Genomic DNA, 23,218 nt, shown 5'->3' with positions numbered 1-23,218 from the left:
AAAAAAGAAGTTTCTCAGGATCATCTCCTGGATAGCAGAGGGCCGTGAACTCCTGTATTTGAAGCCAAATTCCCCCATTACCTTTATCCAGCTTTTTTTCATTAAAACAAAACAAAAAACAAAACTAAATACTTATCGAGTGTCAAAGGGATAAAGGGAGAAAGCAAAGCTACAGGCACATTATTCTTAATTCTGCCAGATTCAAATCATACTCAGATAAACTTCAGGAGGGACTCAAGGACACAGAACTCTTCCACCTGACAGCCAAGGGGGCTGTGAAGAGAAGCAAATCAGGGTTTTTCATCATCCGAGCAGCACGAAGGAGAAAACATGCTAACACCAAGTCATCCATCTCCCACTCGCCGCACCTTTCAGCCAAAGCAAAGGCCCTGCGGGACCGGAGTTGAAACGAGCTGCAGCCCAGGAGGCTGTGGGTGACAGCCGCTCCCTTTCCCTTGCAGCCCGGCCACCTTGACCAAAGCGCTGCATTCCTGCACTTCCCGGAGGCTTTCCTTATCAGCCATGTTACTGACCTGTCGATGATGTATGACTGCAACACTCAGGACTAAGGGATGGGAAAGGCAGATGCTCAAGGCCAGGTTTTGCCAGTTTTATTTCGTGTGTTCCTATTGCTTCATACAAATCTCCTTTTTCCTATATATCTTCTTGTAATCACCTGCTCAGGGGGCTCTCCCTCTCAGATGTGTTGTGGAGACTTGAGGTAAGAGGCGAGATGTTATCTCAGACCTTGTCTTTAGTACAGTACTAATGCTCCACCCCCCACCCCCATTCTGCCGCTAGGGCTCCCACTGAGCCTCCAGAGGGCTTGTCTGCTGCACCATTCTACTGCTGTGTCCAGACGGGTCATTACTGACACCCCTCTGGATGAGACATCTGCACCGCTCACTCAGGACTCAGAAAAGCTGAAGATTCCCTCTCAGTCATTCAGCAGCTGAACGAACAGAATCCAAGAGCTGCGGTGATTTAAATACCCCTATCCTTTTAAGAGTAAGAATCATGCCCCTTGGATGTCTTTTTCTTTTTCCTCACTAAACCCCTTCATGGTTTCAGGATAAGACAAGCTGCAGGTAAAACTAGGATGGTGGGGGACGGGCAGCTCTGTGCCCTCCTCACCTCCAAGCCCAAAGGCCTGTAGTTCCTCTGTTGATTAACAGCTGACAGCATCAACCCACTGAAGACCGCTGTTTCAATAGCAAAGCCATTGGGATTCCCCGTCTCTGAGATCTGATCACTCTCTCTCTGCCACAGTAGTTATCAGTTAGTTATTACTGATAGTATCAATCCGAGTCTGAAAGACCAGTGTAACAGGCTTTAATGAAAGGAAACCTGCCGGGCTGTCTCCTAAGGGAGAGCAGCCCGGGCTACAGACTTAGGCCACTTTTAAGGGTTAGGGTAGGGAAGGAAGAAGAGTGGCGGGGCTTTTGCTGATTGGCTGCCGCTATCGCTGGGCGCAGGGGTGCTTTTCCACTAATTACGACGGATGTTGGTGCATTTTCCATCCTCAGCAGTTTCAATCGTCCATGACTTCATCGGACGTTCCTTTGTGGGTGGTCGCCTGCCGCAAGCCCTGAAACTCGTGTGGGCAGGGTTACAGAGATGAAGCCTAAGATTTCATTCACTCAAGCAGATTCGTTCTGCCCTGGGGCTCCACAGGACCCTCCTAGGGCTTTCTAGACTATTTTTACGTTTCTGCAGAACTGATACCCATGAGAGGGCTTCATTCTGTGTTTTCTTGGAATGGCCCTGCTCAGGGGGCTCTCCCTCTCAGTGTTTTCTCTTTCCCCTGGCTGCTCAGAGTGGACTCTGTGGCTGTGGGTTTTCTGCAGTCCTGGTCTCACCCACAGGCACTGCACAGAGTGCCGGCTCAGCGGCTCAGCGGCTCAGCCCCCGTGCGCGTGTGCTCTCCTTTGTCTGGGTGGTGGCCTCTGGGGCACCCACTGATAACTCCAACAAGGCTCTGTGAGTGACGCTCCCAGTAACAAGGTGCTAACAGCCCTTCAAATTACTTAGCTTCTCCATAGGAACCTTCATCTTGAATCAGTCTTAAGCAATTTTTCTCATTAATTCTAGGTATTCAAATGCAAATGATCACGGGCAGTAACCTCTGGAGATGGAAAGTAGTCCTGTTTAGACCCGGTAGGGCCTTAATCAAGTAAATTCTTTAGACTAAGGTTCCATCCTTCCACCCACTTTATAAATAAAGTCTAAAGAATTATCAGGATTTGCTAGACTTTTGAGGGGGTGAAAAAAAATATTGTCAAGGAAACGCATTATATGCTCTGGCCAGACAGTTCGGTTGGAGAGCACAGTCGCGAAATGCAGAGGTTGCCGGCTTGATCTCCGGTCAGGGCACAAACAGGAATAGATCTATGTTCCTGTCTCTTTCTCTCTCTTTTCCAATGTCTGTAGAATCAGTAGAACAAACATTAAAAATAAAGAAAAGAAAACCACTATAACATTTAAAATAAGGTCAGTATTTAAAAACAGCCTAAAAATATATTGGGCAGAATACATCTTTATTTTGTTTTTAATTTTTAGACTTCGATCAATTTTGTAGAGAAGTGAGAGAGAAAGAAAGAAGAGGGGGAGGAGCATGAAGTATCAGCTCCCATATGTGCCTTTCCTAGGCAAGCCCAGGGTTTACAAACCAGCAAGCCCAAGGTTTCAAACCGGCAACCTCAGCGTTCCAGGGCGATGCTTATCCACTGCACCACCACAGGTCAGGCTGACCACACGTTTACTTAGGTTATAATCTCCTATGCTAGTAGAGGATATTGAAAACAACCTTTGCATTCTAGAAAGTAGTCAAGGTAGCTAAGTCAGGTCAGGTGGTACAAATTCACTTTAACAATCTAGGCCAACTGTGAAAAAGAATGAAAGGTTAGCACCATTCTGCTTGATGATTATCAAACCCTAAGAACTACTTCACTATGTGAAAGATAGCTGCCTACGCTTCTCCCCCTCTAACAAGGAATAAGAGGAACTTTGTTTTAACTGTGGGAGGAAACCTTTATCAGCAGTAAAAGGCCACCACCAACATACTCCGAACTTTTCCCCTTCAGTCTCTAAAACGTCTCTAACGAGAATGGAGGAGGTAGGCTACATTAGGTCTTATAGTTCTCATAACTCTTCATTCAAGTAAAGAAACCCCCTTGAGTTTAGTTCCTATTTTCTTTTTTTTTAGTTCCTATTTTCCTAAAAAGAAAACACCTAACCTGGTCCTGGCCAGTTGGCTCAGTGGTAGAGCGTCGGCCTGGCGTGCGGAAGTCCCGGGTTCGATTCCTGGCCAGGGCACACAGGAGAAGCACCCATCTGCTTCTCCACCCCTCCCCCTCTCCTTCCTCTCTGTCTCTCTCTTCTCCTCCCGCAGCCAAGGCTCCATTGGAGCAAAGATGGCCCGGGTGCTGGGGATGGCTCCTTGGCCTCTGCCCCAGGTGCTAAGTGGCTCTGGTCTCGACAGAGCGACACCCCAGATGGGCAAAGCATCGCCCCCTGGTGGGCGTGCCGGGTGGATCCCGGTCGGGCGCATGCGGGAGTCTGTCTGACTGCCTCCCAGTTTCCAGCTTCAGAAAAAAAAAAAAGAAAAGAAAAAGAAAACACCTAACCTTTGAAAGCAATAAACATAAGATAAAAAGTAAATATGATGTATATGTTTGCTCGCTTATAGTTTGCATTGGGTGTGGGGGACAGGCTGTAAGCAGGTAGGGTCGTTGTAGCCTAAGGTTTAGTTTTAAGACTAAACCTTTCCCACCCTTTTAATACTATGATCTTTTCAAAACTAAGCTTTTCCCCACACCCTTGACTGTTGCATGATGTGGGTGGTGCACTCTCATGAGGAATCCCATTATGCCTCAGATAAGTGACTTTGTATCAGAGACTTCCTTGTTTGTATTTTAGATTAAAGGTATTGATTTCTACATTATAAAATGGGGCAGAGGAGCCCATGCTGGAGGAGAGCAGAGAACGGCCATGTGGAAGAGAGGAGAAGCAGCCATGATGGTGGAGTGCTGAAGGAGAAGCCAGTTTGTGCAGAGAGAAGGAGATGGGGAACAGAGGTGAATAAGGCTGTTGAGGTAGAAACCTTTGATCCTGGGAAACTTGGGTAAGTCAGTGGCTTTGGGAGCCCTGAATGGAAAGGGAAGTGTTGTTGTCCCATTGTGTGTATTTCTCGCTGTAAAGCCAGTGGCCAGGGCCACCATCACAGCAGCCTGGCCCATGCAGGTTCGCATTGGATTCGGACAGTCGGTAAAGAAACAATGGAGCCAAAAACTGATGAGCCATCATTTTTAATCCTAGCTTGCACCTGGCAGGCAAGTAAAAACACACACTGGGCTCCAAAACCCACTCACATTCAGTGCTCACAAAGCTACTGACTTATCCAAGTTTCCTAGAATCAAAGGTTTGTACCTTACCAGCCTTATTCACCTCTGTTCCCCATCTCCTTCCTTCTTCCTGCACAAACTCTGCACAAACTGGCTTCTCACTCAGCACTCCGCCATCTTGGCTGCTTCTCCTGGCCTCTTCCACGTGGCCTTTCTTTGCTCTCTGCTCTCCAATGCTAATCTCAGGAATCAAGAGAGCAAGTTCCCATTCTGCACCCATTTTATAGTGTAGAAATCCAAACCTTTAATCCAATATACAAAATAGGGAAAGTCTCTAATACAAAGTCACTTATCTGGGGCATGATGGGATTGTACCACCCCACATCAAAAAGGGTGGGAAAGGCTTACTCCCAAAACCAAGCCCCAGGCTACAAGGATTCTGCCTGCCCACAGCCCACCCCCAACACACATTAATATCACCTTGGTGGCGGTCTCCACGTGGGCAGCGCCATCTTTAACAAAGTGAGCATAATATATTTTATCTGCCCAACACTCGCCCACCAGTGCGAGCTAGGATTAAAGCTAATGGCCCACCAGTTCTTGGCTCCATTGTTTCATTACCATCTGTCCAAATCAAATGCGAACCTGCACGGGCCAGGCGGCTGTGTTGGTGGCTGCGGCTACTGGCTTTACAATATGTTTATTTTGTTACCTTTTTTTTTTGAAGTTAGGACTAAGAAAGAAAGGAAATAGAAGAATTATAATTTATATTACTTGTTAGCACTTTATTTTGAAGTAATTTTAGACATAAAATTAAAATATAGGATACAGAATTCCTGCATATCCTTCACCCAGGTTTTCCTAGTGTGTTAATTTGATATAATCATAGTGAAATTAATCCAAATCATAAAATTAACATTAGTATTATGAACAAAAAGAAATGATAGGACCAAGACAAAATAGCTCTCTCCCAGGGCCACTTGATTTGCATTTTCAGCCCCTCCCAGGAATGTCACTTTAAACCAATCAGTCTGCAATTATCTGATCAACAGCAGTAAGGTGATTTGCTTGATAATACCCTAGCCACACTTACTCCAAAGAAAAGTGACTTTGCCTAAAATAATCTTTTATTGTATTTTGCTAAGAACTTTCCAGTACTGCTCAGTTTCTAGGCATAAAAACTCTTCATTTTGGCCCTGGCCGGTTGGCTCAGCGGTAGAGCGTCAGCCTGGCGTGCGGGGGACTCGGGTTCAATTCCCGGCCAGGGCACATAGGAGAAGCGCCCATTTGCTTCTCCACCCCCACCCCCTCCTTCCTCTCTGTCTCTCTCTTCCCCTCCCGCAGCCAAGGCTCCATTGGAGCAAAGATGGCCCGGGCGCTGGGGATGGCTCCTTGGCCTCTGCCCCAGGCGCTAGAGTGGCTCTGGTCATGGCAGAGTGACGCCCGGGAGGGGCAGAGCATCGCCCCCTGGTGGGCAGAGTATCGCCCCTGGTGGGCGTGCTGGGTGGATCCCAGTCGGGTGCATGCGGGAGTCTGTCTGACTGTCTCTCCCCGTTTCCAGCTTCAGAAAAATACAAAATAAATAAATTTAAAAACCCTCTTCATTTTGTATGTCTTGGAACACCCTTCTATTTACTAGACAGGATACTGCTGGATTCATGAATCCTTCCATAAAGTCTGTTAGAGTTTTCACGTTTAGTTGGTTAACTTTGTTATTTAACAGTATATATGGTACTATTAAAAATCCACCACTTGTACTACTTCTAATATCCCCCTTGTGTTCTAGCATCCAACCCAAATGCTGGTCCTATCTGCTCAAACTGGGACATTTCTCATTCATTATCTTGCCTGATCTTAACAGCTATGAAGAGCACTGCCCACTTATTTTGAAGAGTGTCCCTTAATTTAGGAGTGGGTGCATTTTCTTAAGACTGGATTGAAGTTATGCATTTTTGACAGTACTGTCAGGGATGTGATGTGTTGCCTTTCTCGGGACACTTCCCAGGAGTCACATCCTCTGACTAGGCCTTGCTTCTGGTGATGTTCACTCTGATCCCTTGAGTAAGGCTGAGCCTACTAGTTTTCCCCATTTTTTTCCATTAAGAAGCATCATTTGTGGAGATGTATCTTATTTTGAGAAGATATGCTCTTTTAGAAATGAAGAAATGGACCTCTTATAGAAATAAGAGGCTTCTTCCTCAACACTCAGCATGTTTTAGGGATCTCCCCACTGCCCCACTGGAGGGTGTGCATCTTAATTTTTAAGGTGACCAATTGTCCTCCTTTAGGGAGGACAGTCCTTCTGTTATAAGATCCGTCCTCCCTTGAAAAGTGTCCTCCTACATGTCCTCCTTTTTGATATTGGAGGACTAATATGTAAATGTCTGTATTCGATTGATGCAGAGTTGATCCATTGCGTGTGATATGACGTATTTGTATTTGACATGAGGATTCGTTAAGGATCAGTACAGTGCAGCAAGACGCGATTACGAGACGCATGCGCTCCGCATGGGAGACCTTGAGAGAGCACGCGATATACCGAGCACGCAAATGGCTTTGTGTACTTCTTACTGAAACATGACATGGCACATACAACATTGTAGACTCACTATTATTTCTTTCTCAGTGAATATTCAATCATAGACAGGTAAGCACAATTCACGTTTTACTATTAATTATCTATTTAATAATTTCCAAATACATATAAGTATTTTATTTACAAGTATTTTCCTGAAATTCGAGTTTTAAAGTGGAAAGCTAACCTCAAACCATATCTATTAATAACACATTTTGATTAAATACTTACATAAAACAGACATTTTTTAATTAGAAAATGATAAATACACCCAAATATCACTCCAAATTAGTGGTTTTGTTTGATATTTAGTTTTGTTAATTTAGCGTCCTGAAAATCATTTCAGTTTCTGATGTGCTTGCATCGATCGTGTAGCTCTATATTTTATTTTTAATTTTAAATTTCATTTAAGGGATGGAAAAATCAATAAAGAGAAAATGCCATTTCAACAATAAATTGAAAAGGATTTTCCATTCCTCATATCAAAGAAAGATACCATTGTTTTCTGCAATATTTGCAGTGGAAAATTTTGTTTTGTAGTTGGGGGCAGAGCAGCAATAACAAAACACTTGACCACCAACAAACATAAGCAATCACTAGATGCATCAGCTCCCAGTTGTAAAGAAACAAGTTTTTTTAAAACTTCAAATTATTCTGAAGATGAAAAACAGTTGGCTGCAATGGAGGGAACATTTGCATTTCATACCATAATTCACAATCAAGGTTTTCTTAGTATGGATTGTACAACTACATTATTGAAAATGTCTCACAATGCAAAATTTTCATGTGCCAGGACAAAATGCAAGGCTATTTTGAAATCAGTATTTAAAAATTACTGTGACAAAATACTTACAGAGGACTTGGAAACTGCAGCATTTGTAATGATTTTATCTGATGCATCAAATCATAATGAAATTAAATTGTATCCAATAATAAGATATTTTAATGTTACTAAGGGCATTCAAGTACAAATTTTAAATTTAGGATCCATTGAGGGTGAAAATTCTGAAATTTTCTCAAAACATATATACAGAGTAATGAATGAAAACAATTTGAAATCCAAAGTTGTTGCACTAATGGCTGATAATATAAATACAAATTTTGGTGGGCAAAGACGCAAAGGGGTGAATAATGTGGATCTAAAATTACAAGAGTTACTCCAAAAGAAAATACTAGGAATAGGCTGTAATGTACATACTTTGCCAAATGCAATTAACACAGTGTCATGTGCCATGCCAATTGATGTAGAAATAATAATAACTACAATTTATTTGCATTTTAGTCATTTTACCATTCATGTTGCTACTTTAAAACAATTTTGTGAAGAAGCAAATGTTGAATACAAAAAAATTTTAGGATATTCAAAAGCTAGATGTCTTGTTCTAACACCTACTATAGAGCATGTTCTAAAATTATATGGCCCTCTCTGTTCATATTTTTTTAAGTTGAGACAAATGTCCTAAAAATCCTGGAACCATTTTTCAATAATAAAATATCTGAGATATTAATGTATTTTGTAAACAATCATCTATTTTTCACAAGATTGAAGGTGAACACATTTCAGCTACAAAAGTTTGTCTTATTTTGAATGACTTTATCCTTCAATATAAATCTTATTTTGAAGAAAAATTTCTTTCTTTAATAATAAAAAAATTGTCAGACTTAGAGGAATCAAATCTGGGCATAACAGAAATGTTTATCAAAGAAGTGCAGAATTTTTACCAGACATGTTTTCAATATATTGAAGAATGTTCTGAAATAAACATCACAGGAAATAACAGTTTTCAATGGTGTTTTTTGACTTCATCGCAAGTATATTGGACAGATATTGAATCTTGTCTTCAGTTTTTATCTAAAGAAATGCCAGACACCAAAATAGGCAATTGTCTCTTTGAAAGCATTAGAAGACTGAATGTATATTTAAATTCTAAAATATTAATACAATGGGAAAATGAACACATTGAAATTGATAAAAGATGGGTGAAAATATTTAGCCATTTCAAAAATGAACATATTCCATGTGAAAATTTATTTATTCTTGTTCAATTTACATTGTGCTGCCCTGGAACTAATGCAGCAGTTCAAAGAGTTTTTTCAATTGCTAATGATTTTTGGACAAGTGAGAAATCAAGATTGAATGTTGATACTCTAGCTGCAAGATTCGCTGTAAAATTCAATATGAAGTATATTTCTTGTTCAGATATTTCCAATATATTGTTACAAAATGTTACAAATTGACAAAAAATATTCATTCAATGGAATAATATTATCTAAATGAGTACATTTTTTACAATTATTATTAAAAATTAATAGGAATGTAAGCATAATTACAATATAAAATATTACAAATGTTTTTATCATGCATTTATCATATTATAGTGTATTATTGTTGCAATGAATAAAATGTTTCTTTTATTTACAAGATTTTTTTCAATTTATTTTTGTCCTCTTTTTCATTGTAAAAAAGTTGGTCACCTTATAATTTTATTTTATTTTATTTTTTTTGTATTTTTCTGAAGTTGGAAACGGGGAGGCAGTCAGACAGACTCCCGCATGTGCCCGACCGGGATCCACCCGGCATGCCCACTAGGGGGCGATGCTTTGCCCATCCGGGGTGTCGCTCTGCCGCAATCAGAGCCATTCTAGCTCCTGAGGCAGAGGCCACAGAGCCATCCTCATCACCCGGGCAAACTTTGCTCCAATGGAGCCTTGGCTGCAGGAGGGGAAGAGAGAGACAGAGAGGAAGGAGAGGGGGAGGGGTGGAGAAGCAGATGGGCGCTTCTCCTGTGTGCCCTGGCCAGGAATCGAACCTGAGACTCCTGCATAACAGGCCGACGCTCTACCACTGAGCCAACTGGCCAGGGCCAGTCACCTTATAATTTTAAACCTTAGAATTTGTGAGTCAAGTCTGGATAGCTGTCACCACATTGGCTGTGGTTTCAGTCACTTTTTAGGTTGATTTTTGCCAGAATTTCCCTCCACAAATACCACGTAGCTCTTGAATATGATGCTTGGCCTCATGATATGATATAAAGATAGTCTCTTTTGTGTAGTATATAAATAAAATGGTCTGAATGAGACTGCCGCATTGACGGGCTGCTGAGAACCTATTTTAGGTACTGTAATACTATATCTCCCCCAATGACAACTGGGATGAAAACAGAACTACAGATATTCAAATCCATAATGCACCTTCATGTTTCTGTGCTTTCGCTTATGCTGTTCTTTGCCTGCCCTGCATGGGCCATCCTTCCTTCCTTGAGCTCAGGCCAAACCTCAGGGCTGCTGGGGCTCTTTTATGGCAGAACATAAACATGTTCTGACAGAATTTTTTGTACTTTGTTTACAGCAAACAGTGTATTGTACACTGGTTGGTCATGGAGGTCTCTTTCACCCCTCCTCAAATTTCAGGCCCTCAACTTAGAGACCATATTATTCTAGTTGGAACCATAATATATAGTTTTGAACACACTGGGTGGTAAATATTGAGCAAATGAACTACATACTTTAAAAATATTAAAACAGTAAACACTGTTGATATTCTCTCTATCGATCTATTCTTTTATTCATTCACCTATCTAATCTAGCTTTACACTTTTGATTACAGAAAGATTTAAGGTAACGTTTAAATATGTAGGATGAAAGATAAAAATAATATTAAATAAAAATAGATATAAAAAGGTAGGGGTGGAAGAAAGAAGCCAGGAGTGTATCAAGAAAAATACATGTTATAATGTTCTGAAATTTGGCTAGGATTAGGGGGCCTATATTTATTCCTATGATAAATATATTAAAGAATAGTTCTAACAATGTCACAGAACCTAAGGGCGCATGCTGCATAGCCAGAAAACACACTGTGTGATGATCTCTTTACTCAAAAGCCAATATATGGTAAATAGTAATTTCTAAAAACAAAACTTAGCAATACTCTTGAATCATGTAGAAGTATTTAGTGATTGCCAGTCAATTTTTTGAAGCAATGCACACACCTACCTCCCATTCACATTTATGATTTTGGAACAAAGCACTTTAGGAACCAGGGCATAGGTATGTTATCCATAGGTAAATGCACTGTGATTTAAGAGCAAATTAATTTTTCTGTTTGTTGGATTTTTCTCATTCCTATATCTAATATATAGAGAAGAAAATTAGTCCATATGAATGCTTTTGTGAGGGGGGATGGGAGAAGTATGAATAACTAGCTGAATTTGTTCACATGTACGCACCCTAATTTTGTGCTATTTGCATTCATCAAAAAATAAAGGGGTTTCTCTGTGAAATGCATACCTTATCGATAGTTTGTACCTACTAAGGTGTCTCATTAGATTAGTAGGTTAAATTGAAATTTTATTTGATTGTATATAGGAACACTTTTGTCAAGCTATATATCAGCTTTGTTACACAAGAACACATTTTTACTCTCACTCGTTTGTAAATTTACAACTAAAATAAAGTCTGCTATTTCCCATCACCCATCCACTGCTGCAGAGAGGCATCTCAGGCCCACAGATAAAGGAGAAATTTCGAAAACCATAAAAATAAAAACTAGTTCAAACTCACTGATAAAGGTTACATGCAAAAACCCTTAATCGAACACTATCTGTTCTTTTCTAACATGTTAAATTTTCTTATTAAACCAGTAGTTTCATTGTCTTTAATGGAATTTAAAATAGGAATAACGAGACAATTAAACTTTTTAAATATTCTGCCTACCAAATCAAGAACAGTACAGGTCATTAGTCTGGAGGAATATAAGGAAAGGGCATATGTCAGTTTCTACTAGGGAGTCTCCCTTTCTTCCGTTTAAAATAAAACTATTATAGAAAAAAATACAACAGATAACCACCTTTTCACCTTAAATTCATTTTTGAAAACTTTGTAAATTAGCTCCCTTGTTGGGTCATTATGTGAAAAATTCAGTGTTCCACAGAATGGAAACTCAAAATAATGTGGTCTGAATTACACTTAAATAAAAAGTCTTTTGCTTCTTCTAATTCCGGCTGAATAAACTCATGTGCCCACTTTAATTGTTTAAATGCATCTGCATGTGATTTGTGTTGTCACTAATTCAGCAAAGCTAATTAGTGGGCGATATTGGAAAAGGCCGTCATCAAGCACATTTCACAGGCAAATAAAGCAACAAGCAGAATGAATTTTGATGTTTCTACAGATGCATTATTTTTCTAAGTGTGGTTACTGCAACTTTATTTGATTTTCTGCAAATTTACTCTGTCAATATTGAAAATTAATTGTACTCCTACATCAGAACTTACAAAGGCTAGAACCTATTAAACTTCTTTTGCATTTATGAATAGAAATAATTCCACTAAATAGAATAACAAATATATTCTTGAGTTTCTCTATCCTCTTGACACATTTCTCTCTGGATTACACCATTTCTAAATGGTTACGCTATAATAAAAAAATGATAAAATATGTAGAATACGTGTAGCCTATTTGTAACACATATAAAATTTTTCATAAAAGATTAGTGGTGAATAGCAATACAGTTTGGTGGGTAACAGTATGGGTTCTTGAGTCATCTACTCATGTATTTAACAGGTTCTGTTTCAGACCTAGTTGTAAGTCCTGGAGCTATAACAGTGAACAAAGCAGATAATAATATAACCAATAAATATCTAATTAATATAAATCAGAACAAGGTAAGAATATAGGGACAGAAAGAGTCCAGGGCTTCTCCTGGGCAGGCTGGCCTCTTTAAACTCAGTTTTTCCATCTTTTATGATATTGCCTTTCTCATAGAGTTATTGTGACAGATTAAATAATATAATGCAGGTAAAATGCCTGGAACTTAGACACACACCCACACACACACCATATATATATATGATTTATAGAATTAGGATTTGAAGAAAACCCCAGGTAATACTCTCTCACATAAAATTCAGGGCTGGTGTGATACCCTTTTGTGTTGGGATCAGGTCCCCTTCCCTTTTATTTTTCTATCATTCATGGCTTCCAGTTTAAGTGCCAATATGACTGATCCAGCTCCAGTCAGACTGTCTCCAATCCAGCCAGCATGAAATAAAATAAATGGAAAGAGAACTTCCTCTCTTTCAGGGTATTTCCTGAAAGTCACATATCACTCTGCTTGTGTTTCATTGACTAAAAGTTGCCCAGATTTAGGTGAAAGGGAAGCTGGGATACTTTGGGGCTTTCGGTTTGCTTTTAAACCATGAGGCTACATTTCAGCTAAAAATAAAGGTAGTTCATTTATTATTTAAATATAGACATAAATATAAATAAATAAAAATATACATATATAAAGATGGAGAATAATGATGGTAGTCTCAGATACATTAGGCCATCATTATTCAGATTTACTTTACATAAGAATCCAAGCAAGAACAGTCTTTTGCTCTAGAGCAGCTTTGAAACTTCCCTAACATTGTAGAGTGTAGAAAAATGCTGCACCACTGAGGATCCCAGATGACCTGAGTTAAGATTTCTTGTATTGAGCAGATATTAGTTGACTGTTTGAATCAATATTTTGATAGTAAGAATGCAAGGCAATATTCCATTCCACCCACACAATACTTCTTAAAGAGGCTTATTTTTGGCTGGGTTTGCTATATGTTAAAAGTTTTACAAATTAGCTTTTACCTGGGTGCTATTACAAATAAAGAAAATATGAGTATACAATAGGAAAAGAATTTTTAACATGATATAAAATGAATTCAGCCTCATTATGCTAGGGTTTTCTAAATATTACATTAGAAACATATATACAAAGCACAACATGATGTTTTAAAAATTAAAAATTTTATAAAGTACACAATACCTAATATCTACTTTTTGGTGTCCTTAACTTTGTCAGTTAGCACTGGATCTATAAAAGAATTGGTGATAATTGACATTTCTGTAATTTTTGGTCTTGGAATCCAGGAATCAGGGAGGTTAAAGAACTTGCTCAAAGAGAAAGAACTACAGGGGGCAGCTAGAAGACGAGATTCTCATACCTAGATGAGTTGCCTTGTAAAAATCAAACTGTATAAGCTAGGAAAGAAAAAAGAGCAGCCAAGAAAATGAGGTTTATGAACCCAGCTCTTATAGCCATCCTTAAAAAACTGAATTCAAGAGCAAAGAAACACACGATATTCAGTTACCATATTGGTATGTATCGATATGCCTCAATTTGTATTAGCAGTTTTTTGGGTCTTTAAATACATTGGAATTTTTAAAAATAAGAACTTAATCATTTTCTTTATTGTTTCAGAAGAAAAAGAGTATGATTTAAACGTTCCTTAAAAACATCTGGCCCTGGCCGGTTGGCTCAGTAGAGGAACTGCCCAGTATGTGGATGTCCCACGTTTGATTTCTGGTCAGGACATACAGGAGAAGCAACCATCTGCTTCTCTAACACTCCCCTTTCTCCCCCCCCCCTCTCTCCATGGCTTAACTGGTTAAAGCACATTGGCCCAGGCAACTGAGAATGGATCTGTGAAGCCTCTACCTCAGGTGCTAAAAATAGCTCAGTTGTGAGCATGGCCCCAGACAGGGTTGCCAGGTGGATCCCAGTAGGGGTGCATGCAAGAGTCTATCTCCCCTTTGCTCACTTGGAAAAGTAGAAAAACAAAACAAAACAATGATGTCCAATAAAAACACTTCTGCTTTACAAGAAAATTATTTTGAGGGCTCTTAGTTTTTGTATTTCACACAGAATATTTAGGTTTGAAAGCCATGCCAAGTCTCAAAGAGGCTTTGAAAGTTAAAGTTTAATGTGCCCAGAATAAAGGATAGTGCTTGTTCTCAGTGCTTATAAGAATTGAGCTAGTTGGTCAATCCTATTTATAAAAACTGAGTTTGTTAAGGGTGGATCATTGGGAACATAAAAGTAAATGGTAGCCCTGTTTCTTTTATCAGGACAGCTAATTATCTTAAGGACAACTGAGATAATTCTCCCATAAAAAACGGGAAGTGAAATTTATACACAATGAATGGTAACCCTCTTGACCTCCATATGTAAGAACGGAGGAATCACTGAAACTACTCAGACAAAATTTTGGTAGTGAGCTGAAGAAAATCAAACTATGAGATTGCAAATGATGCATTCCATTAAAAGGGATTCCCAGGTTTTCAGCGTACGATGTTGAGTTTGTGTGAGTTAGACATGACAATATCGACGCGTTTGTTAGGCTGCAAGACAGCTGTATTGAGATGAGGGTCAGTAGGTGCTGCAGAGAATCATGTGCAGGGCAGGAAGAAGGGAGCACTACTGCTGGAGAAGTCGAAGGGCATTTCCAAGACAGGCCTTTATCTCGCTGTCGATGGGACAACATTGAGAGATTTGAAAGGACAATAACATGACTTCTAACACCTCCAGTGCTTCCTGATGTGTAGAATTTTAGTGTAATTAATGATGGGTAAAGGAAAGGGAAGACAAAAGAGAGAAAAGTAGAACGAATAAGGAAAGTAATGATAAGAGAATGGGGCTCTGTCCATTTCTTACCCAAAGTAGAGGTTTCTACTCAAACCTGACAATTCCTCTTTTGCTGATGAATGCTAGATATATAACAAAGTGTAGTTGCTCCAAACCTACTCAACGCTAATGATAATACAACGATGGCAAAGGCAACCTGGTCTAACAGTCTATGCCCTTGTACTTTCCAGGAGAAAACTGTTTTCCAGGTTTTTTAAGCCTTTCCAGGTTTAAAATTGTTTTCAGAACCTCTGCATAATGCTGTGCTAATTGCACTAGAGGGTTTTTAATAAATATCTGAATTCTAAACTGGGCTCCTCTCACTCCTCAGTCCTCTATCCTGAAGTGGTTGTGATCAGTGTTATGTTATCATGATTGCTATCTGTCATGCTGTTAATTTTCACGTATTATTTGCTGTTACGATTATGCACTAGCAGCTGGGAAGACTAATTTATTATTTGGCTATTATTGTTGAAGGTCATGTAACTCCACCATCCTGTCCAAGCATCTGATCACATTCGGCACATTCTGCCAGGGACAGGCTTTCTGCTGGCATCTCATTGAGCTGCTGTGGAATTTATATCTTTTGCAACCAGTGAAAATGAAGCAGGTAGCTACTTATTTCTAGTGGCTGCCAATAAGTGTCTGCTTTCTCAAATGCTCTCTGTTCTCATACCCAGCTTTTCTTAATTCAGTCGTTGTAAGAAATGGTGTTTTTAAAAACGCAGCTATCTATCCACTCAACCATCAAATATCTGGTGGGAGATTAACATCACTTGAAATCTCAACTAGAAAACTTCACAGTATAATTTCAGGTATATAGAAGAATACTTTCAGTTCTACCTTTGAAAGGTTCTGTTACATTGCAGGAGTAAACTGTGCCATACAGAATAATTTCGAGACAAGCAGAAGAGTCTATCTATTTAGGTAAGTGAGTGAAAAAGTATGGTTTGGAATATTGTAGAATTTAAGGTAAGGGGGATAATGCAACTGGTTATGTGTCCACACTTAGATGCAAAAAAAAGAAGAGAGTCAGGATCTATTTCAGTGCATAGAAAAAGTATAGAGGTTTTTGAAATATTTCACAGGTATCATCAAAAACTTCACAATTAGACATTAGTTCAGTCTCAAAATTATTCTTCCTATTGAAAATCAGAGTGGAAACTTTAAACATCAATTTTATGAGACAATTTGCTTATCAACATTAAAATATTTATAACTAAACACAGCCTCACTAGATTACACATTTGTCAGTTAACGGCAGCAATATATCCTTAAGATAAGCCCAAGTTCAACTTCTGGTACATAGAACACTCATGAAGAACTTCAGATCACTCTGGCAGACCCAGCTGGCGTGTAACAATCATGTCCCACTGGCACATGCTGAACAGAGCTCCAAATACAAATAGCCATATAGTAGGGCCTAGCTTTTTACCTGGATAAGATTTTTGCATAGTGATGGTGCTGCCATATTTCTGGACACTTTATTTGCATTATTTTAAATCACAAGGTTAGACAATAGAAGACATATTGGCAGTTGATGAAATGACAGGTTAGATTGGAAAGTAGTGAGAATATTCTGGAGATGATTGAAGTAGGATGTTAAGGGAAATAATAGGGTCCAAGTGGAAAGTCTGCTTTATGAGAAGTTTCATGGAATGAGAGAGACAGTGTAGGATGGACCTAATGTCAATGAGACCTGTGTAGCTATAATTCTGGAATAAGTATGGTGATACTGACACTGACGAAGTTAAGAACACAGATATATAAGGAAGATAAGAAGTGTTTACTTCTGGTATTTTAAATTAATAAAGGAGAAGTGTGAAGAAGAAAATGAAGACAGAAACAGACTTACCAGAAATGATCACATTTAGAAGTTAGAAAACAACAAATTGAAAAAATCAAAGAAAATGAGAAGGTTGGAGGGGTCAGAGGGGAAACAATGAGACAAGACACACACACACACACACACATACACACACACACACGAAGATTGGGAAAAACTAGTAGAAAATTTCAAGCTCAGATGTCAGAGAGAGGAGTCCAGGAAAAAAGAGTTGAAGCAAGGTCCTGGGAACTGGAAATCAGAGGAGAGTCAGACCCAGGGTGGAGAGAGTGAGGAAGCAGCAAATGTAGACCATTCTATGAAGATCTAAAGAAGATGTGTGAGCTCAAGAGGACCAGGGAAATAGTTAGAGAGAGGAGAAATCATTGCTGTGTTTCTTTCTTCAGAGGAAAAGAACATGAAAGTGCCTGAAGAAACTGAGATAGTGGAGTGTGATCAGGAAAGGTCCTCTGAGAAAAAAGGGTGGAGTAACAGTAGTGATTGCTCTGGTAAAGCTAGGAAGTCATATGCTTTATGGAGAATTTTTTTTTGTCATCTTAAGTTAATTAACTAAAATAAATGCAAAAAAACCCCAAACAAACAACAAATACAGTAACAAATCAATAACCATAGAAAAACATGCTCTAAGTCCTTTTGAAAGGATAGATAACGGGTTCTAGCTTTGGCTTTAGAAACACTTCCCTTTCATTTCTTCTTTTATTTCTGACTGCTTTGAAAAATTCTACTTTGGGAATCAAGGAGTTGGCTCCTTTTAGTTTTCCAAAAGCCACCTGCCTGCAGCTTTCTGTTGCATGGCGGTGGTGTGTCACTTGCTCAAGCCATGTGAGTCTCCAAGGAGATGCAGGAAAGGGGCCTCTCAGAGATCCCACAGACATCACCGCTGCTTTCCTCAGGTCCTGACTGCCACTTGCTTCTCTGCAGATGCTTAGCTTCCTGTTCTGAAAAGAAGTATCCTACCTTTGGTCAGAATCTTCAGCTGAACCAAAATTGCATGAAGACAGCACCTTGTTGGAGGCTCAGGCTCTGACATTCAACGTTTTGTCTCAGGTTTCTGTTCTCAGGACTCTGCTCCTTTCTAATCCACACATGTCTTTCTTTAGTAATTTGATCTGTCAGTGTGGGTTTAATTTTATTTGTATACTGATGACAACAGATTGATGTTATAAAATTAGCCTTAATGTTCCCTCTGCCACATCTGTGCTACATGCTTGCCAAACTAATGTCAAGGATAGGGTATCTAGAAATTTTCTTCAAGTTACTGCAGCCAAAATAGACGTTTTTATAAAAGGCAGGCAAAGCTTCTACCCTTCGGTTTCTCCTTCTCAATTTCTTTGAACTTCATATTATAAACCAACACTCTGGACATGAGAATACCAGATATTTTTCTAATTAAAAATTTCTGCTTAAAAAAAGAGAAGTGTAGCCTGACCTGTGGTGACGCAGTGGATAAAGCATCAACCTGGAATGCTGAGGTCACCGGTTCAAAATCCTGGGCTTTCCCAGTCAAGACACATATGGGAGTTGATGCTTCCTGTTCCTCCCCCCCTTCTCAAAATGAATAAATTTAAAAATTAAAAAAAAGAGAGAAGTGTATTTAAACCAGAAAACCAATGGCATCAAGTTCTAGCAATATAATAGAGAAACAACACTTCTATTTAGAAAGCAAATGCTAGAACTAGAGCCTTTTCATCTTAAGAAACTTGATTGACACTGAAAGGTTCAAAAACTTAAATAAGAAAAAAGCAGCATTTAAACCAAGCTATAAAAGTTTCAAAGAACATTTATGTACATGATCATGTTTGATTCATATAAAAACCCTGCAAGAGAGGATTTATTATCACCCTTGTTTGCAGCCAAGGACTTGGAAGAATAGAGAGCTCAAGTAACCTCTACAAGATAATCTATAAAGCAAGTAACTGAGCTAAGGACCAAGTTTAATTTTTTGGGGTTCAGACCTCAAGATCTTCCTATAATGCACTATTATCTCCAAGTCATGTACACTATTCCAAGAATGTTCATGGCTTCTATCATAGTAATGTTTAGTCCTGAATCATTGGAAGTGAGAATAAGATGTACCTTTCTTCTCTTATAGAAGAGGATAATCCAAACTTAGTTTTAGAAACTTGTATGAGTAGTCTTGATGAGGATGAATGTCAGGAAAAATTTTATCTTTTCACGATTGTAATAAAAAATGTTAATGTTTCTTGAACAATTATCACATACTAGAAACTCTATTCAGTGCTATAAGTGAGTTATCTCAATCCTCACAACAAAATTATGAAGAGTATTATTATTCCCACTTTACTAATGTGGAAATTGTGGCAATGACAATTTAAATTGCTCAAGATCATCCAGCTGGCTTAAAAAGAAGTCTGATTCCAGAGCTTGAATGGTTAACCTCCCTACATATTCTCTTTCAGCTAAAATACTTAGAATACAATTGGTTTATTGAGAAAGCTTTTCCTCCAGAATAATGTGGCAGCAAAGGAAGAGTTGGCAGAAATGTGCTGAGAAATGATAAAGAGTGGAAAATAAAGTTTTTAACATCTATCCACTCTACATATATTTACTGCCACACCCACAACTGCTGGTGAAGTACATTCCTGCTTTACCTCCACCAGAACCCTTGCTTGTTTTAACAGGACCAACGGATCTGCATTAAGTCACACAGTCAGTTGTTCTATGGTTCTCATCACTTGCTCCAATGAGCCAAGCCCTTGAGCTAAATTCATATTAAATGATGAGGTCTGATTTAGATTTGATAAATGATGTGATTAGCATATATAACATGATATTATAGCAATTAATCAGTTATCTGCTCCTAAGGAAATGTACTTGAATCCACCATATTTGTGGATCACTGACTTTCATTCATTCACTCAAAGCACACTCAAAATAAAATCCAAACACCTTTCCAATGACTGTAAGGCCATAGATGATCTGGTCTCTGTAATCACTCCAGATTTGTCTCTTAAAACTTTTCTCTTTGCTCCCTTATTTGCTTTTCTTATTTTTCTGCTTAACATGCAGAATTTATTGCTGTATCAGAGTATTTGTAGTCACTGCTACCTTTGTTAAAATGACTTCACTTCCCAGTCTTCCAACACTTACCTCATTCAGTTATCTGCTCAAAAGTCACTTCTTCCCAGAGTCCTTCCTCATCACTTTATCTAAAATATCATCCCCCCTTTCCACTCTATTCCTTCACACTGCTTTTCCTTTATGCTACTCATCCTACCTGATAACACTGTGTGTGTGTATTTATCCTCCCCCCCCTTTTTTTAACAATTGAATATATGCTTGGCTTATTGCAGGTGCTCACGTACCTAATTTTTTCCCAGGTACTTCTCTAGACTCTGGAATACAATTATGAATGAGATGGACAAAATCCTGCTCTCAGAGCTTAATATTTTGGATGGGAAGGCTGATTTTTTTTTAAATAAAAACTATTCTATCAGATGGTAATGAATTAATAAATGGGTACCTATTATACATACCACTCTTCAGAGGTTCAGATACATAAAAGTAGAAAATATTATCCTACCCAGCAAACTTAAAATTATTCACAGAAATACAAAAGAATCGAATAAAAAGACAAAGCAATAATTAAGCAGAAGTAAGGGTGTTAGGTAATCAAAGGAGGTAAGTTTTGAATTAAGTACGGGGGCATGGGGTGGGTGGATGACTACAAAGGGAGAAAAGAACATGAGAGTAAATCTTTTACAAATACTTTATGAACCCTGATTTCAGACTGTCTTCTTTCCTCCCAGGCTTTACGTTGCTTAGCCTCTTCAGAGGAGATTTAAATTGTGTAGCTGACATACCGTATTTACTCCTTTTCCCTGAAATAGCATACTCAAGGATATAAATGTTTGTGTACATATTCTTATTTTGAAGTCCTAAAATGAGTCAATATTTTATGAGGTTTTCACTTACATGTGGTAACTGGGTAACTGAAAAATCTAACAATGTAAAAAATAGTCTTTAGAATAATGATCATAAGAAGGTAGATCTCATGTTTAGTGTTTTTAGTGTTCTTATCACACACTCACAAATAGTAAAGGGGGCAGGGGTAAACTTCTGCAGATGATGGACATGTTTATGGCATAGATAGTGGTAATGGTTTATGGGTTTATATTTATCTCAAAACTCATGAAGTGGGATGTATTAAATATATACAGGTTTTGGTATGTCAATCATACCTCAATAAAGTGCTTGCTTTGCTTTCAAAATTTAGACCAAATGTAAACCTGGTTACTTAAAACATGTACACAGTATATGTAATATTCCAAACCATTATAATATGTAAGATACATTTAAAAAAATAAAAGCACTTCAATATTGTTGATTTGAGAAAATGACAAATAAATTAGCTGACTATTAACACTCCTAAATGTAAAGACAGAATATTAAATTGATGGGTAAATTTAAGTTAGATTAACATTTACTAGCAGAATTTCTATGTGTTATCTTCTGACTTCCATTCAAGGGACACCAGTGTATATAGTATTAATATTAACAGTATAATAATAAGAGTATTAGGAACACACAGGTATAGATGTGGTTGGCAGAGTACAAAGTAGAGTTATTTTTAGTTCTCACAACAACCTAGAAGGGCAGTAGTATTATCTTCATGTTTGAGATGAAATATTGGCACTCTGAGAGGTAACGTAGCTTGCCTGTAATAATGCTTTCAAATTCAGATCTGTCTGACCTGAAATAAAGACTGGTTGTTTCACGATGCCTCGCTGCTTTTCATTAGATAAATATAATCTTTTGTGACAAAACAAAGAATTGTTTAAATCAGTGGTCTTCAACCTTTTTTGGGCCACGAACCGGTTTAATGTCAGAAAATATTTTCACGGACCGGCCTTTAGGGCGGGATGGATAAATGTATCATGTGACTGAGACAAGCGTCAAGACGTGAGTCTTAGACGAATGCAACAGAGGAAATCTGGTCATTTAAAAAAATATATAACATTGTTCAGACTTAAATATAAATAAAACAGAAAAAATGTAAGTTATTTATTCTTTCTCTGAGGACCAGTACCAAATGGCCCACGGACCGGTACTGGTCTGTGACCCAGGGATTGGGGACCACTGGTTTAAATAAACATTCTCTTTTTAAATAAAATTCCCTCTTTAAATGAATTAAAAACAGAGACCTTATTTCCTCTTCCACTATGCAAATATTATGGGTTGAATCTTGTCCTCCCCAAATTCATGTGTTAAAGATCCAACCCCCAGTGCCTCAGACTGTAATCCTATTTTGAGATAAAGCCTTTAAACAGGTGATTAAGTTAAAACGAGGCCATTAAGATGGGGCTCTAGTAAATACATATGCTGTCCCTATAGGAAAGGAAAGAGATACTGAGGCGTACATGCACAGAGAAAAGACCACATGAGAATCAGTGAGAAGGCAGCCATCTACCAGCCATGGAGAGTGACCTCAGGAGAATGCAGCTTTCACAAGTGTGAGAAAATAAATGTCAGTTCTTTAAGCCTCCCAACCTATGATGTTCTGTTATGGCAGCCCTTACAAACTAAGGTTGACCTGTTTGATATCTTAGGAAGACTGACATGACAGATCTATTATTATTATTATTATTATTATTATTATTATTATTATTTTGTGACAGAGACAGAGAGAGGGACAGATAGGGATAGACGGACAGGAAGGAAGAGAGACGAGAAGCATCTATTCTTCGTTGCGGCACCTTAGTTGTTCATTGATTCCTTTCTTATATGTGCCTTGACCGGGAGACTACAGCAGAGCAAATGATCCCTTGCTCAAGCCAGAGACCTTGGGCTTAAGATGGGGAGCCTTGCTCAAACCAGATGAGCCTGCACTCAAGCTGGCAACCTCTGGGTTTTGAACCTGGGTCCTCCATGTCCCAGTCCGATGCTCTATCCACTGTGCCACTGCCTGGTCAGGCCAGATCTATTATACAGTACTCTAGTTAGGACTTTAATTCACATTAAATTGGCAAGGGAGATTTTTGTCATGCAAAAGT

The 23,218-nt window shown here is 38.7% G+C and overlaps 1 protein-coding gene and 1 non-coding gene across 4 annotated transcripts in view; both read right to left on the bottom strand.

Moving 5' to 3' along the window:
• Positions 1–23,218, bottom strand: part of ADGRB3 (adhesion G protein-coupled receptor B3) — a 788,922-nt gene that overhangs the window by 196,023 nt on the left and 569,681 nt on the right. The gene's annotated exons all lie outside the window — the stretch shown is intronic.
• On the bottom strand, positions 9,708–9,783 carry TRNAN-GUU (transfer RNA asparagine (anticodon GUU)). Its single transcript has one exon. It is a non-coding gene; the product is annotated as a tRNA-Asn (tRNA).

Source organism: Saccopteryx bilineata, chromosome 1 (genome assembly GCF_036850765.1).
Source record: "Saccopteryx bilineata isolate mSacBil1 chromosome 1, mSacBil1_pri_phased_curated, whole genome shotgun sequence".
In the NCBI taxonomy this organism is placed as follows: domain Eukaryota; kingdom Metazoa; phylum Chordata; class Mammalia; order Chiroptera; family Emballonuridae; genus Saccopteryx; species Saccopteryx bilineata.
The sequence above is the reverse complement of the archived record's forward strand: the minus strand, read 5'-3'. Positions and strand labels throughout refer to the sequence as shown.